The sequence below is a fragment of the Tamandua tetradactyla genome, chromosome 8, assembly GCF_023851605.1.
Source record: "Tamandua tetradactyla isolate mTamTet1 chromosome 8, mTamTet1.pri, whole genome shotgun sequence".
NCBI lineage: Eukaryota > Metazoa > Chordata > Mammalia > Pilosa > Myrmecophagidae > Tamandua > Tamandua tetradactyla.
Window position 1 is genome coordinate 120198573 of NC_135334.1, and position 13902 is coordinate 120212474.

The 13902-nt window shown below is 37.0% G+C and overlaps 2 long non-coding RNA genes across 3 annotated transcripts in view; one reads left to right on the forward strand and one right to left on the reverse strand.

The window, feature by feature from the left end:
- The window catches only part of LOC143644890 (uncharacterized), a 119906-nt gene that overhangs the window by 79578 nt on the left and 26426 nt on the right, over nucleotides 1-13902 (forward strand). For both annotated transcript variants that reach the window (XR_013156943.1, XR_013156944.1), the window contains 3 exons: nucleotides 2243-2342; nucleotides 3098-3256; nucleotides 4712-4779. This is a non-coding gene — a long non-coding RNA (uncharacterized LOC143644890). The remainder of the gene's footprint in view (nucleotides 1-2242; nucleotides 2343-3097; nucleotides 3257-4711; nucleotides 4780-13902) is intronic.
- On the reverse strand, nucleotides 536-7935 carry LOC143644891 (uncharacterized). The gene is made up of 3 exons (XR_013156945.1): nucleotides 7873-7935; nucleotides 2891-3100; nucleotides 536-629 (listed from the first exon to the last, which is right to left on the reverse strand). It is a non-coding gene; the product is annotated as an uncharacterized LOC143644891 (long non-coding RNA).

Sequence of the window (13902 nt, forward strand, 5' to 3'; positions counted from 1 at the left end):
TCAGATGGGCACAAGGAAATATTTGGGAGTGAAATATTACAATGTCTGTAATTTCCTTTCCAGTTCCTCAGCCCCCCCAAAAGACACAAATATGACAAAATGTTAATAACTATTAAGTAGAAATTTTGTATACATGGGTGTCTGTCATACTCTTTCTACTTTTCTTAGTTTGAAAATGTCCTTAATAATAATAAATGGTTAAAAAAAACATAAACATTGGGATCAAATATGTTAATGTTAAAGGCACTGCATATATTAGTAAAATGAAACCTATTTAGATAACATTTTATATGCATGCACAAAAGGGGAGTGTGCAATTAAGATTTCTCTGAACTGATGGACAAACTCAGTGTTCTTAAGTGGAGATTTAGCTCTTAGGGTACAGTCAGTAATGAACCCATATCTAGTATGAAATGAAAATCCTTGTGCAAAAATACAGAATTTTTTCTAAATACATTTTAAATTCCAGAACTGAGTCTATAAGAAAAGCCCAGTAGACATTATTTAAAAATGAAAACAGAATCATTTTTATTTACCTGAGCTAAGGTATTGCAAAAGGTTGAGATGATGACCCAGGATCTTAGGTGCAGAATTGCTGAAGAGGGCACAGAGACATGGGTGTTGGAAACCTTGGGTTCAAAGATAAGAGCATGAGAAAGAGATCAGACTAGCCAGCGCCAGACTATAAACTAACTGAAAAGTTGAAGGTAAATGACATGAATTATGAAAACGCAAGCTGTATTGGGGTGGTTTGCTTTTAATTGTCTTTGGAATTATCAGATTAGGGGGCTTCTTAAAAATGCTTGCTTTGTCTTTCGAATAGTCATTTCTATAGTAGCTGTGATTTCCCCAAGTTCTATACTTTTTTGATATGTTAGTATGGCATTTATTTATCACAAAATGTGTGTGTTTATTTATTTATTGCCATGAGGGTGCAGAAAATAATTATGCCCCCAATAGTGGAGGCATTTTTTTAATGTAAAATTCTGGGGTGCAGAGCCCAGCTTCGATTGTGTTGACTTTCAGTCTTTTGAATCCTTGCTGTGCACAAAGGCATGGCCAAATCTGTTGTTATTCACACACTTACTAGTTTGCATCAATTTTAAAATATAAGTATTACCTGGACAACCAGAGCCAGCTCCAGCTTTCTTTGTACAGGGAAAGAGAACTTTACAACTGAACACGTATTCATTTTTCAGGTAAGTAATATAAAATGGGCTCATTTTGAAGTAGTGGGCCTGTGGTGAGAAATACATCTCACTAAATCAAAATTGTCACCCGAAAAGACTCTAAGCCTTACACCAAGATGGAGGTGGTTTTAAACAGATCTGAAATCTCTGGTAAGCTCGCTCTTCCAAAAAAACAAAAACGTTAGCTCCTGTTGATTGATTGGTAATGAAGTCAGACTGTGTGCTGGGAAGAGAAGGCAGGCAAACGCAGACTCCTTGATTCCTTGTAGCAAGGAAAGGAGAATGTCCTTTAATAGATAAAGCACTGGACTAAGTAACACGAGACGTGGAATAGTTCAGTCTTAAAATTTAAGTGCGTCCCTGAAGTAAGCACTACATTAAAGGTATTTTTTTAAAAGAAGGGGACTTTAATACATGAGGGTTCCAGTCCCACTTTTTTCCAGTAACTAACACTGACTTTGACCTCCGCGTCTTCATCTCTAAATTGAAGGACCCTAATTAAATAATAATTGCTGACATTTCCTCAAAGTATTTACACCGTACTAAGCACTGTTTTGAATGCTTTGCAATAAATTTGCTTAATCCTTACTATGCTCACAAAGTAGATCATTTTATTATGCCTAATTCATTGATGAGGAAACTAGATATTCTGAGGCAGTAGACTCATATAGAATGTCAGCGTGAATGAGCCCTTGGCAATTCTCTAGGACAACCCCTTCCTTTTACAGTTGAGCTTTTCGGAAGGAGAGAACTGGTGAAACTTGGCCAGAATTGCAGTGCGTTGAGACCAAGGAAGCTTGTGGTAGGTTTAAAGAGGGAGTTCAAAATAGACTGAAAGAAAAGAGGGAAACCATTACTTCATTTTAGAGTGATGTCCAGATGGGAAAGTTGTGTAGGGAAGCAGGGATTTTTCCCAAATTAATTTTCAGAGGGAGGGAATAAAGAAGGGCTAAAGAGAGAGAGAAAGACGGCATTTCTAAATTTATGCTAAATGGATTTGTAGTTAAGTTTAAAAGCTGGTGATAAGAAAAACTTTATTCTATTATTTCTAGGGACTTGGTTTCCTAAATGGAAGGGATTTGGGGGCTAGAGTTTGGCAGCATTGATGGTTCCAGCAAATGAAGAATCAGTTTGCAGCTGACGTTGAAACAGGTAAGCAGGTAACGTTAATGTTACCTTTTAGGATGCATATATATTGCCTTTAAGAAAAAACACTTTTAACCAAGCTTATGCTTAGTGTTTTATTTTAAATAATGGCACGTCTCAATAGGAACTAGTAAGTCAGATGAAATTGGCATGGAGCTTTGAGCAGGAGAGGGGACAGGAATCTTCTTTCAGAATACTAAAAATGCTTTACTGATTTTCCTTTACAATTCCCTGGAGCCGTCCGGGTTGGAGGGAGTCTTTCTGAAGGGGTTAAATCCTCCCCACTGTGCTGACTCCCCAGGCACAGTTGCCCTGGTACTGAATGGGGGCCAGTAAGCAAGTTGGAAGTCGCCACCTCTAGGCCATCTGTTTAGATAGAGAATTAAGCGGCCAACAGCCCAATGTTTAAACAAAGACAAGACTTCAATGGCCCTGTACCCATTTGTGTATTATTCTTTATAAAAACATTTGCTTACCACATCAGTAAGTATTTTAGAAAAATACTTCTGGTATATTTTTTGTATAAAAAGAAAATCATCACAGTTATTTCTTACCATGTTATTATCTGCTCTGTCGTAAAGTTTGGGGGTACTGGAGAGCCTCCCCGTTGTACTCCTCAACCCTGCCCAATGCCGCAGCTTCCTCCATTGCTTCAGGAAAACGGGGAGAGCTGAGGAATAAATGTCGTCTTAGCTGACGTCTTTCTCCCTTCTTTTGTTTCCGTCTTTTGATTTTGCCTCCTCTGGCCGCTTCTACGTCAGCACCTGTTCGGTGTATTGGAATGGAATACACATGGAATAAAGTTAGAGATGAAGAAACCGAGGCACAACATACTTCTGTGCTTACCTTCAGTTTCTCAGGAGCACATTACAAGCCAAAATGTGAGGGAGAACTCGAGCTTCTGGTCTGTGCTGAGATGGGTAGGTCCTGCGGCCGCTGCCCTGAAATTGTTTGGGTCTGGGAATGACCAACCCTGCCACTCCCCAGAGAAACTTCCTGCTGTGTGTCCTCCAGAGACATTCCCCAGAGAACATCACAGCCTTTGAAAACATGGCCCAAGATTTGAAAACATGGCCCAAGAAAGCAAAAGTAGCCAAGAGTGATTTAAGGGAAAGAGATGTTTTTAGTGTTTCTGCATATGAATTTGATAGGTTCTTTACTGCTCTAGAACATCAAGGTCAGTTATGAGCGAATACTCACAGGGACATGAATGACGGGGTCAGTGGTTGGCCTTCTCTCTTGTGGTTCGAACTTACCTGTGGTCTCCAACTTTCTTTGTCTGTATGGGAACCCCAAATGGGATGTCCTGATGAAGGACAGGAAATTGCTAAGTCCTGATGAAAAGAGATCTACACGTCCCTAGTGGGGAATGAAATTTGGTTATGTTTGGAGTGTGGAAAGTTAATATTAGCCAGACTGTGATATATGTATATATATCAAAGTGTACGAACATAATCAGAATATGCCCTCAAATGTTGGAGAGAGGAAATTTAGACAAATCTCGTCACTAGCTAGGTGGGGTATGGTGGACTTATGTAGAGGGAAGAATTAGAAAACAGTTTCTGTTTTTCTTTTAGGAAAATAAATTTGGGGGAGAAAACCACACAATTAATGCTCAGTTTTCTCCTCTAGAGTTTGAATTAGTAGATCTTTATGTGAAATTAAGAGAAAATGTCAGTAATCTGAAGATTTTCTAAACAGAGGATAAATTTTCTTTGGTGAGAAGGCACAGGAATTAATGAATATAAGCCTGCATTAAGATAAACAGAAAATTATGAGCAGAAAGACAGCAAGAGAGAAAGAAACCGGAAAATTGTTTTTAAAATCAGCCTAAATCTTTCTCTGTCTGAAGGTACTTAGTATTTCCATCTTAGAGTATTTAGTGCTTTCAGTATATTTTGGCAGAAAATGATTTGAATCTAGACAGACCTTTTGCAACTTAGAAAGTTTTAGGGTTTGGATATTTTTTCTTTCACATGTTTATTTGAAATTTGGACCATAGAAACAATGGATAAACAGGCATAATTATGTATTAGAAAATATCTAAAAACAGATAAGGATAATTAATGACTTAAGTACATTGAAATAATATTGAAACTGTTGAGTCATAAGTAAGACCGCCCAGCTTATGTCAATGGCAGAATAAAATGCAGAACAACAAAGTACTGGATAAGAAAAAACTGCCTTGTGATGGTTCTGTGATAACGTTTAAAATTTAAAATAAGATTTTTTAATTGGCCACATTAATTTAATTCTATTTAAACCTTAATGCCTAAAATTAGGACCCCCAAAATTCAAATATCTCTCATCCCATTATGAGTTTTCACAGAATAGAAATGATTGTAATCATTTAACTGTGTCTCTCTTTTCTGCAGGAAAATGTCAAAAGTTTCACCATAAGAACCTTGGAAATTCCTTTAAAGGTGCAACTTTTCATCTTTCGGTAAGGAAGCATTTCCTATTGTTTATCCCTTTGTTGAAAAGAGATATTTCAATTAGAGTAAAGAAGTACAATGTATTTAAACTTTGTTTATTCTAACTGATGTAAAACATTAAGAAGATGGTAGGAAGCAGGAAGTTTTCAATTATGTAAGACAAATTAGTTGGAAATTTTTCATTTAAAAAGATCAATTTGCGGGTAAAAGCCAGACTTTTTTGTACTTTCCCATGGACTGATATAATAATAGGATTCCTATGAATCATCTTTTCTAGGAATTTAAGACATAGCAAAATAAAAATAAAAATTATATTTCCAAAGGACAATTTTTAAAGGTATTTAGTAAAATAAAAAACAAAAAATTTCAGACACCTAGAGTACTCCTAAATGTAAAGTAGACTAATGTGCTGATGTGATAATAAGAAATAGACTATTTTGACACATTTGAAGGACTGGTCATTGCTTTAAAAGCAGAACCAGTGAGTGAGATTTGGGCAGTAACAGAGGAGTTTGAACTCTGGGATACACTTACATGCAGGAAAATATTGTTTTGTAGGGTCAGAATGTAAATATAAACAATCTGTTTAATCAGGCAAGAAGCTGTGCTTTGTGTGGCATCTTTTCAGTTTTTGGTAATTACTATTAGTAATGTAAGAAAAGAAAAGAGACTAAATTTTGGAGCATATTAGTATATAAGCACTAATTCTATTTTTGGCAATTATTTTATTAGTGCAATTTATTTGTATAAAGCATATAAATTACATATGTGAAAATCAGATGTTTTAAAGTAGATAAACTGAAAATGTATGTAAAATGTTTAAACAAACAAATAAGGATGCTTTGAATATTTCATAAAGTTAAAAGAATAAGTAGTTATAGAAATTATACATAAAATCTATTGTAGATATGCAAATTTGTACATTCTAGCTTTGTCACCTATACTACATTTGGAAAAAGTAGATTTGCAATGTCTGCCTTCTAATAATATACATTCTATAATGTAAACAAGATATCTTCTCATTTTAAATATGCTAATACTGTCACAAATGATTATTTTTAAAATCTTGTTATAGAGATTTAGGTTTAAAATAAACACACATAAAATTCATGTGGTAAAATAGAATCTCAAAGCTTTGGAAGAAAAATTCTCAATTTTTTGGTATGAATTTGAAGAATCCATTTCCAGAATAAATTTGTTTTCTTCTTACAAAGACAATAGAAACAAGTATATAGGTTAAGACTTACTTAGATTACTTAATTAGGATATACTAAGCTTCTAAGTTATTTTTAAAAAGGTTATGGTAATCTGAGAAAATTATGAAACTATTTATAATTCGGTCTTTAAGTAAAGCCCCTTAATACGTCAGTTTTTAAAGCTTATATTTTGAATGTTAAAATAAAAGAAAAAATGACCAACTTCCTAATGGAAAATATAATCTCATAACACTGAGAAGAAAGTTGTAAGCATGTAGTAAAAACTTGAGACTATCAGGTTCATTTCTGACTTGTTTTTGAGTCTTTCTCACGAATTATTCCTTATTTTACCATCAGGAGAATAATATATAAAATATACATTCAATTAAAAATTGAGCTATTAAAAAATAGAGGGAAAATATAACTTTGCCTGGCCAAATACTAACTAAATGTTAAGTGAAAGTTAGAAAAATACAGAAGCTAAAATTGTGTAATGAACTGAAATTCCAAATACAGATATATCTGTATGAATATATAATTTTTTGTTTTGTATAGAATTTTGTCTTGTTCATAAAATTACATACTGCACATGAGTGAAAAAAGAAATAATGGGGAAGTATTTCTCGTTGCAGTTTAACAGACCAAAAAACTTACTAATCATCTAAATATAATATTTTGGAACACGTTTAAAATAGAATTTTGTAGTATTTCACTAAAGATGTATCTTTCCAACAAGGTTTTGGGTTTTGTGTGTGTGTGTTTTAGGATTTTTGAGTTTTGTGATTTTAAATTTATGATGCATTTCTAGTGCCCTTTCAAATGGCAAAATTTCCATGGAAAAACCAGACATTGTGTACATTTTGTTTTATATTTTGGTATGAGAAAAATTGCAGATGCTGTGGGAGAATTGTAGTTGTTGTTTTAGGGCATGCATCAAACACCAAACCACTATTTTGTCTCTCAGTAGCATGTCTGAGCATGCCACAGTTTGTGAATGTCTGTACATCCCGGAGACATTTAGCTTATATTGATGATACGGTGATGTCTCCACGTGATTATTATCTTTTTACTGAAATTATGGGCAATGTATTTAAAAGAAATACACTTTAAAACCCTTATTTGTAGTTAAAATGAGTAAGATTCTAAAGGACAGATCTTTCGTGAATAAAATATGTGATTGTGCTGTCTTCTGAAAGAATTAACTCTTATTTTAGTATATTTTTCAAATTAAACGAAAGTGTTTCTGAACTTCTTTGCTGGTATTTTAAAGGCAGAAAGGAATAAATAAGCAGTATATCCTAATTCTGAATATCTTTCTATCAACACACAGAAAGAAAGGGAAAGCAAGCTATGTTGACACAATAGGGGTTTCCCTTTTTTAAAAAATTCACTTGAAATTGAAAAGATACATTGTCCATAACTAATTTTTCCTATTGGGAGTCATTTGGAGTTGCTTGAATTTTTCGTGTCAATATATTTGAGGAAATTTCTCTTATAAAATGGAGAGGTGTAGCATCAGTGTGGACATATGGTAGTCTTTGTCTCTTGTTCATTTCCAGAACTTAGAAAACAGATTTTAAAATTAGTAATGTTGAGTATAGGAATCTCTGGGCTATAATAAATTAGAAAAATACCCCCAAATTATAACGGCCAAGGGGAAGATTAATTGACGCTAGATGTCCCACTTAAATCACAAACATTTGGCATTGTGAGGAGTAATCTGCACCTTACAAATAGCTGTCAGGGAGACTTTTCTGGGCAGCTTAGGTTATTTGTGTGAAGAGGAAAGAAGACGAAATAGCATAAATGCAACGCCTGACAGAATTTCCTAACTTAGTTTCGGGCTGTGGAGGTGAAAGTAGATGCAACAATTGGGTATCGAAGGGGGAGGGGAGCAGGACTCGCCTGTCCCGGCGTAACGACAGGGTTAACCGCGGTGCCGCCCGGTGCACTCTGGGAGTTGTAGGCCGCGGGCATTGTGGGAGGTGTCGTAAAAGTCGGCTTTCTTGCAGCGATGGCCGCCTGTGAGGCAGGGAGTTGAGGTTTCTGCCTTTTGGACGGCTTGGGGGCCTGTGTGTCCCGTCAGAAGGCTACCAGCAGCCCCCCAGGCTGCCTAGGGCCTGTTAACTCTGTGTCTGGGAAGTGGACGAGCGGCCTGACTGGCAGATCTGCAATAGCCGGGTCGATCAGGGGCTCTGGCGGCTTTGAGCGGCTTTCGGGCTAGGTGAGGGGTCCCGGGAGGCCAGGAATTGGCCGTCTGGCCTTAACGCTTTCGAAATATCAGGGTAACTAGCGCCTAAGTGGTTTGGGGTGTGCCTTATTTTGTGATAGTTTGTGTCCTGCACCTTTCTCCCCATTCCTACAGAGTCCTGCTCTGTCCATGTAGTCATTGGTGCTGACATCCCTATTTGGGGTTAGCGTGGGCTTGTTTTGGGGAGGGTCTGGTGGGACTTAAGCAAGAGCTGGGATTTTGGAAGGTGTGGACAACAGTGTTTTAAGTGTTGCCTGTCTCGTTTGGGTGTAAAAAACTTGTCTGAGAGATGAGTATGTGTGTGAATGTGGTGATCGTTTTGCCTTGCATGTGGTGAACTTTACCCTTGTTGACTAACACTAAGAGGCCGTGTCAGGCAGTTCCTTCTTGTGACATACTTTCCTAGTAATTTGGATGTGTTCTTAAATCTTTAGGATCCTCTAGAGACCTGTTTTGCAATTGTGTGTAGAAAAGCATGTGTGCAATACTCAGTTTGAAACACATGCCAGGATCTCAGGCTATCGCAGGGTACTTGTATGGGAATCAAGTTTGTTTTTAGTTGTGTTACTTTACTCTTTTGGCTGGAGAATACCCCTACCTGTTGGTGTGACCGGTGCCCAGCTGGCAGTGGTGCCACCTGAGCCCGATCCAGGTTCGTTAGTCTCGAAATTAAAAGAATCTAGAGATGAGAGGGCCAGTAGGAGTAAGTAGTAAAGTTTATTAAAAAAGAGAAGTTTAGTTAAAAAAGAAAGTACATGTAAAAGGTTAACTGCAGAGGTGCTCAAGGGAGGTGCACACACCGAGTGGAGTTGACTAGCTTGTTTTAAAGGAAAGTTTTGTTGGTAGCCGGTTTCCATAGTAATCTTTGAATACTAGATGTCTTTATTTGTTCTAGGAGGAGATAGCTGGCAGACTTCCTGGTTTGTTGCTACATACCTAAAATCTGTCTTTAGGCAAATGGTTAACAAAATCTTTATGACCTTGTGCTTCCTATCATTAACTAAGAATTTGTTTGGGGCTCAGAATTTTATGGTTTGGGGAGGTCTCAATGGTTTGGAGGCTGTTGTCCCAGGAAGTTTGGAGCTGGAGTTTCCAGTTTACATTAGTTTCTTTAGAGCTAGATAAGAAACGAGGGCCCTGCAGTTGTTTGTTAACTCTTTCAGAGCTGAATAGGAAACCAGGAACTTACAGTTGTCCTATTTTGTCCTGCTTCATTGGGACACTGATTTCATTTGGTATTGGGTATTCTCAGCACTTGAGGCAAAGCGGGTCACTTTGTACTGACATGTCACTGAGTATATCAGAATCTCAGGATGACACCACATAGCTAAGCAAGTCAGTACCTGTATAACTTGCCCAATACAAACTTGGTCTTTGCTCTCTCTGTCTGCTCCTATGTACTGCTCCATAAATTTTGCCTTATTTTGTCTGTGTAAATTGAGGCTTAAATGGTCATGGAAAGCCATTTATCAGACAATGTTTTTTAAAAACTTTTTTTTTCCTGCAAGTGAAGTGGTGTCTAGAAAGGTTTTTCACTCGAGTTTGGTGAAGTCAGGGATTTGAAATAAGGTACAACTGTGGTTTTGGAAGTCAGCTAGCAATATTTAGTTTGGGGGGGTAGCCACAAGCCAGAAATGATCTATATAAAAACATGAGAAAAATGGTTAAAATTCTTGATATTTTAGAGCTTATAAAATCTGTTTTCATGTCGTTGTATTGCACCACTTTCATATAGCATTAAAAAGCCCTTTGATGTTTTGTGATGAATTGGGTGTCAAGATTCCTGTCTTACTCTGATTTGTTTTGTACTAAACTGCTTGAGAATGTAATAATGGTAGAGAGGAGAAAAACTAGCTGAGTTTGCATATGTGTTTCCATTGATTTTTGGGTATAGATTGATAGACTGTTACTGACTTACCAGTAGGTCTCAGGAAAGTATTTCCTTCCCTCTGACCTGACCAAAGTGTGTCTTAGAGTATTAACTAATTTGACAATTGAAAAAGGATTGGGAAATTTATTTTTAAATGATCTGTATTTTCTGTATTATTTGGTAATATGGTAAAATGCTGTTGGTTCTGGTGAATTGGTTTTGTATCTTAGGAAGAGTCTCAATGGCTGTAGTTTGTAGATGTGTAAAATCACTCAACCATCCACCACCTCAATGTCAACTTGCTTTGAAAGAAGATCATACGATTTCAGTTGCCAAGTTACCTCTGACCAGAACAGATGCTTCATCAAAAGGTCCTTTGAAAGAGGAAGGGCACTTTGATAAGTTTAGCAGAAAACTTATTTTTGCATTTGCACAAAACTTATCTGGATATTTGCATTTATAAGTAGGGACATATCTAGAAAATGATGAGGTTTTGGATGCAAAACTTCTAACATTCAATCTCGGAGACCTTTATTTTGTACTCTGCTTTTCACCTGCATCACTATCTGTTGCTGGTATAAAATGTTCCTTGTAATATACAAAGTGGATATTATTTGTTCCAGAAAAAAATGTGGTAAAATCCACTGCCTTTTGGACCAAATGGTCCGTAAGGCTGTGATAAACATGGAGAAAAGCTGTGATTTTGAAATTTAGACTTTGTGTGGTTTTGATGAAACTCCTTTCAATGAGACATAATACCAAAGGGTAGCTTTCGTAACATAGGCATCAAAAATGGTTCTGGTATTCATTCAAAGAAGAAATACAAACTTACTTCCAAATAATAGAATTTGGAAGGTAACAAAAAGCTTTTCTAATAGAAAACTAATAAAAAAAGCTTTCATTTTAGACTGTAGCCAAAATTTGAACATGCTAGGGAAGTTGGTCTGGTTTGGACTTTTATTTAGATGTTTCAAATTTCTTGTTTCCCTGTCTTTTAACTGTCAGATTACTGAAAGTAAGCATTTCTGCCCCTGCGAACACCTGGGGTTAGTAAAATCGCATACGTAAGACACTCATTCAGAATTTGACCCTTATTTACATTTTCTGAAGAGAAAGAATTGTTGACATAGTTTATATACTTACATGTGTTTGTTTTCTTAAGTTTAATATATGTTTTTAGCTCGCAGCACATGTGCTGTTAAATGTGGAGTGAATTTCTACCTGCCTCTCTCCTGGGGGGTAATAGGGTTTCTGGAAGAAAAGGGAAGACATTTTATTTTTTTCATGCTTGTCTGTGATGAGATTTTTGTTGATTCTTCTTACATGTATTTCCTATGGGTCATCATCTCTGCTCTGCTGCCCCCATCTGCTTTTTTAAAAGAGAATAATGACTGTTTTATTGTTAGATATAAAGCATATGATAAACTGAGTGGTATCGGCATAAGAAAATGAAAGAGTTCTTGTCATAGTGTCTTTTCATAATTAGAATGCTATAAATACTGTATTTCTGTTCTGGAAAATGATGTATTAATGACTTCCTTAAACCTCAGTGCAAAGTGCTAGAATCTGACCTGTGCAAAGATCCAGGCTGTCTGGCTTTATTTATAGTTGATGAAGATCCCTGACATCATTTTTGAAAGGAATCTGAATATTATCTCTGGCCTGACACTCAGAAAATAATTGCTTTTGAAGATTTTTTTAGGACGATGTAAGAAGAAATCCTTGAATTTACATGAAAGAATTGAAGAAAATTGTATATGTGTTAATTTATTTAAAGTATTTGTAAACTGCTTTCATAGTGTTTTGCTATTGTTGAAAACTCTTAAATTTATGTTTCTGTATTTTAAATAGTTTTTCAAAGAGATTTGGGACGAGGAGGTGGGACCAAATATTTTCAATGAACTTTCATTCAAAGAGGGGCCAATTTGTTTCCTTTTATTATTTATCAAAGTTAAAAAGTATGTCCAGTTGATAGAGGAAAAAATGGCTATTGTACTAGAGGGTTAAAATTAAGACTGATTTAAAATTTTTCCATACCATTTGCTAAAATTCTTTTTAAATTGTAATGTAAGTATAATGGGGTTAATTTAAAAAGATTTGTGAAATGGCTTATTCTTGGATAAGATCCCATAATATTTATCATAGTAATTTTTTGGAAATACATATGGTTAAGTAATTGTTTCATCCTAACAAAAGATTTTAATAGTGAAACTTACATCTCTTATATCTTCTACTTTAGGAGGGGTATTCTAAAATCAAAACTTGGGAAAACATATTTTCTTAGATATGTAAGTTTAATATGCTTAAAATAACTTTTATAAATGAGTTAGGAAAAGGTGGAAGGGCAAAGCCATGGTCTGACAATTCACAAAAGAAAAAATTAAAATGGTAGTAAATAATGTGGAAGATCGTATTTTCCAAAGATGGCCACAACAGAATCTCCCAGCTCACATGCTCTTCTGCAATGTGGTGTTGTCACTCTGTTGTCAAGAGGTAGAGTCTGTCTTTATACTTCCAGAACCTGGATGGACCCTTTGACTGTATTGGTCAATAGAATACCATTAAGTGATGTTATGCCAGTTCTGGGCACACCAGAACTGTTGTGTACCCCAAAGAAGCCATGTGCTTTAATCCTGATTTAATATTATAGGGTGGGGTCTTTTTGATTCAGTTGTTTCCATGGAGGTGTGACCCACCCAGTTGTGGGTGGGACCTTTTGATTGGGTAGTTTCCGTGGAGAAGTGTCTTTGCCCATTCTAGGTAGGTTTTAATCTGCCTACTGGAGTCCTTTAAGAGGGAACCATTTTGGAAAAACTTCAGAGCCAACACAGAAACATTTATAGAAAGAAAATGCCCCTGGGGAAGCTGTGTGAAGCCAGAAGTCAATGGAGCAACATGTGCTTTTCCAGGTTGGCCTTTCTTGAGTTAAGGTGTCTTTCTGTGGGTGGCTTAGTTTAGACGTTTTTGTGGCCTCTGACTATAGACTTTAACGTAATAAATTTCCTTCATAAAAGCCAACCCATTTCTGATATATTGCATTTCTGGCAGCATCAAAAACTAAAAGCCTAGTCTGACAACTGCTGCTTCCTGTGTTCTGAAGCCACCCACTATGTAAGAAATGCAGTTACCCTGAGATCACTGTGTTGTGAGAAGCCCAAAGTCACATGAAAAGGTCCTGAAGGTGATTTATGTTCTTCCAGTCTTTTTTTTTTTTTTTCAAAGGAAGCTAGCTGCTCTAATTGGGGCAGAGCTCTGAGCATGTGAGCAAACTGCAGGGGGCTGCAGTTAGCAGTGGAAGACCCCACTGGACCCCTGCTGACTGCCGCCACCTTTGCTCCTTTTGCTTGTGAGTCTCTAGGGCCCAGAAGGAGGTGACCTTTCCAGTGTGAGAGTGTGTATCTTCTGGCAGGGAAAGGAAATTGCCCCCTGCCCCACACATCTTGGCTGGCAAGGCTGGCCTTCATCAACCAGCTTTGCCCCCAAATGTCAGGAAGACCCCACCTTGCAGCAGTTGTCCCAGAAGGCTTGGGCTTGCCCTCTCCCATTCCCACCTGTCCCACGGCTCGGTGGGCCGAGCCTCTCTGTGGGCTGCAGCGGACCACCTCACAAGCCCATGCCCAGAGCTTGGAGGCCACCTGCACCCCCACTTCCTGCCCCAAACTCCACTCTCCCCATTCCTGCAGGTGTGGTTCAGTTTATTTTCTGAAAAAGAGAGAAGAGGTTTCTATCCCATAGGCTGTTGACTCTCCCATTCTCTCCATTGTTGTGTATTCAGTTCATCTCTTCGTCATTTCTCCATGGAAAGGAGGTTTCT